Source organism: Alligator mississippiensis, chromosome 1, assembly GCF_030867095.1.
Source record: "Alligator mississippiensis isolate rAllMis1 chromosome 1, rAllMis1, whole genome shotgun sequence".
Taxonomy (NCBI): domain Eukaryota; kingdom Metazoa; phylum Chordata; order Crocodylia; family Alligatoridae; genus Alligator; species Alligator mississippiensis.
In genome coordinates this window covers 81,448,561-81,452,286 of record NC_081824.1, presented here as the reverse complement: position 1 = coordinate 81,452,286, position 3,726 = coordinate 81,448,561, and the positions used below count along the sequence as shown (strand labels likewise).

General features: G+C 52.6%; 2 non-coding genes across 2 annotated transcripts; both read left to right on the top strand.

The window, feature by feature from the left end:
- The first annotated feature begins 704 nt into the window (after nucleotides 1-704).
- TRNAS-AGA (transfer RNA serine (anticodon AGA)) lies at nucleotides 705-786 on the top strand. Its single transcript has one exon. It is a non-coding gene; the product is annotated as a tRNA-Ser (tRNA).
- A 1,453-nt stretch (nucleotides 787-2,239) lies between these two features.
- TRNAS-AGA (transfer RNA serine (anticodon AGA)) lies at nucleotides 2,240-2,321 on the top strand. Its single transcript has one exon. It is a non-coding gene; the product is annotated as a tRNA-Ser (tRNA).
- Nucleotides 2,322-3,726: the final 1,405 nt, after the last annotated feature.

Genomic DNA, 3,726 nt, shown 5'->3' with positions numbered 1-3,726 from the left:
GATGATGGGGTGAAAAGCAACCTGTTTAAATTTGCTGATGATACCAAAATTTGGGGAGAGGTGGGCATGCTAGTAGGGAGAGAAAGACTGCAGCAAGACCTGGATAGGTTGCAGGGGTGGGCTAACAAAAACAGGAATACTGACAAGTGCAGGGTGCTGCACTTGGGCAGTAGTAACCAGCAGCACACTTATAAGATGGGAAACTCCCTTCTTGAGAGCATGGAGGCAGAAAGGGATGAACATGGGCCGACAATGCAAGGTCACGGTCGGCAGGACTCACTAGACCCTATCATGCATCCACAGATGCATCTCAAGTAGGGCCAAGGAGGTGATCCTCCCCCTCTACGCGACACTGGTCAGGCCACAGCTGGAGTACTGTGTCCAGTTCTAGGCAGCACACTTCAAGAGGGACGTGGACAACATTGAGAGGGTCCAGAGGAGGGCCACCCCCGCGTGATCTGGGGACAGCAGGACAGACCCTACAATGAGAGGCTATGGGACCTGAACCTGTTCAGCCTTCACAAGAGAAGCCTTCTCTCTTAGACTGGAGTCATCTGTGGCATGATGTATGACTTTAACCCTTGCACCAGGACAGAACAGGAAACAAAGCTGAGGGAGAAGATATCAAATACTGTTAGCAGCCATAGTGCTGCCAGGATCTTCTAAGGCTAGGTACAGACATTGTACAAAACTTATTATAAGAGGTAGCTGTGGCTGAGTGGTTAAGGCGATGGGCTAGAAATCCATTGGGGTCTCCCTGTGCAGGTTTGAATCCTGTCAGCTACAGGCTGGGCTGTGTGTTTGTGTAGCCCTAGGCTATTTTGCAGCTGGAGCCTCAACAGGATCCAAATGTAGGGGTACAGGGCAGGTCCCAAGATCTTCTCCAGGTCCCCAAGGTGAACTTGTTTGACACCCACAGGGGTTCTTGGTTGTAGCCAAGAAGTCCAGGCTGGAGTCATCTGTGGTATGAGGTATGACCCTAAGGCTTGTACCAGGATAGATCAGGAAACAAAGCTGAGAGAGAAGATGTCCAATACTGTTAGCAGCCGTACTGTAGCAAAACCCCCAGTTTTCCTTTTTATTTTTAACTTAAAAATATCTTTCCTCCCCTTCCATAACCATTTCTGACTTTCTCTCTGCCCTCTCTATCCCTTAAAGATAATTCTCTTCCCAACCTTCTTCCCTGTTCCCTACTTTGCCACTTGGCTCCCTGTAAGCCCCCATTCCAGCCCAGTAGCTTTTTCAACCCTCCCTGCAGCTTCCCAGTTCATCCCCACTGCTTCCACTTCTGGCCCTGACTTTTCACTTCTACGCCCTGGCTCTCATTGCCCCTTCTGATGTCCCACTCCCAGCTGCTGCACTGACTTTTCTCCACTCAGCTCCACCTGCAGCATTCTCTGCCTGCCTCCTGCCTTCCAGCTGGCTCCCGGCTCCCAGCCAGCACCCACAGCTTCCCCAACTCCCCAGCTCGTGCCCTGACCCAGCTCCTGGTTTTCCCCCAGCACCCTCAGCTTCCCCCGGCATGCATTTCCCCAGCTCCACCTGCAGCATCCCCGCCTGCCTCCTGGCTTTCCCCAGGCACCCGCATCTTCCCCTGCTCCACGCACAGCTTTTCCTTTTCTCTGGCTTAACTGGCTTCCCAGCTTCCAACCCTGTCCTCCGCCCACCTCCTCCGGTCCCTAGCCAGCCCCAAACCTTCTCACCAGCTGTCCAGCTTCCTTTCTGTCCCCAGCTTCTTCAGTCTCGGCTCCGCAGCTCCTCCCGACATCGCTCCTCTCCGCTGCTGGCTCTCCCCAGGTAACCTCAAGTAACCCCAAGCCCAATTAACCTCATCTAACCCTGAGCCCTAGTAACCCCGAGTAACCCTGGGGCACCTTGACCCAAGTAAACCAGGGGCCCCAAGTGACCCCGAGTACCCTTAAGGCACCTTGAGCCTGAGTAACCTCAGGGCACCTTGACCTCAAGGAACCCTGAGCACCAAAGTACCGCAAATGCCCCCTAGTGTTAATACACAGCCGCAGAAGTACATGTTTGCATGTTTGTGTATGTGCATGTGTGTATGAACCCAGAGTTTGTATGTGTAGTTTGTGTATGTATATATAATTCTGTATCATGCCCTCCTGCCTAACAGCACCATATTGAGATCCCAAGTGTTGACTTGGCATATGCCTAATCAACACTAGTACTGCCAGGTATCTTAAAAGGCTAGGTACAGACATTGCACATTGCATTATAAGAAGTAGCTGTAGCTGAGAGGTTAAGGTGATGGACTAGAAATCCATTGGGGTCTCCCTGCACAGGTTCAAATCCTGTCAGCTACAAGTTGGGCTGTGTGTTTGTGTAGCACTAGGCTATTTTGCAGCTGGAGCCTTGGCAGGATCCAAATGTAGCAGCACGGGGCAGTTACAACCAACCTTGGGCAGGGCCCAAGATCTACTCTAGGTCCCCGGGGTGAACTTTTTTGACACTCACAGCAGTTCTTGGTTGTAGCAAAGAAGTCCAGGCTGGAGTCATTTGTGGCATGAAGTATGACCCTAAGCCTTGCACCAGGACAGATCAGGAAACAAAACTGAGAGAGAAGGTATCCAATACTGTTACCAGCCATAGTGCTGCCAGGGATCTTCTAAGTCTAGGTACAAACACTGCGCATAAACTGGTAGAAATGATGAGAAACTGGTCTAAAGCTGTAGCAGGACAGAAGTTCAGCACATAGACCTGTTTCAAAATGGTGGACCCAAGTCTGAGAGAGACCTGGATGAATGTAGTAGACTTAATAGGTTTGGGTTACAGCAGTATATTGCAATTCTTTCCCATATTCTATAGTGAATCACCTTCATTTGCTGTCATCCAGCATCACAGGACCCCTCACAGGGCAGTGTACTAGCCTCAGCCAGTGCTGGTCTGCTCCAGGTGAATGCCAGGCCAGCCCCACCTCCAGGCTTTCAGACAAGAATCAGAAAAGCCTGTCTCCTGCCTATGGAACCAGGCAGGTGGGGGAAAGGGAGGGGGCAGGGGGAAAGGGAGTCCCCTGGCCACATGGCCCTAGCCCCAAGCCAGCACAGTGCGAAGAGGGCCACGTCGAAGGTGGCTCTGTTTCTCCCCCATGCCCAACCCTCCTGATAGTTGCAGGCAAGAGGCACTGATCAGATCCAGACTGTCTGCAGTACCAGGATCTGGGGGCATGGAGGCAAGGAGCAAAGCCCCCACGGCACAGGCTCCCCCCAGCTTGATGGCTTAAGGAAGGCTGGAGGCTGCAAGCCCAGGTGCACACAGCAGGGGCTCTGCTCCCCTTTCTGCCTTGCAGTTCCTGGCACTGTGGACAGCATGCAGATCTGAGCTGATTGCCCATGGCTGCAGCAAGAAGACAGCACACTGTATGTTATTTAGCACTTGGCTGGCACCAGCAGGCACATCATGTGAACTGCATAGCACTGCTGTCATTATAGGCAGTGAGTCTGCTCAGTAATTCCAGCAAAGGGCTGTGCCAGTTCCCTGGGCTCTTACCAGAGCATGTAGCTCTGAGCAGTGGCTCCTGGCTGCAACTATCAGGATGGATAGGAGCAGGAGGAGTGGGGGAATGGAGCCCCTCACCTTATGGGCCTATCTCTGACCTAGCACAGCGTGGCAAGGGGCTCCATTCCCCCATTACCCCCTGTCCCCAGTTCCTATCTGAGAAGCCACAGACAGAAGCCACATCTCAGAGTCATATCCTGTGGTGAGACCAGG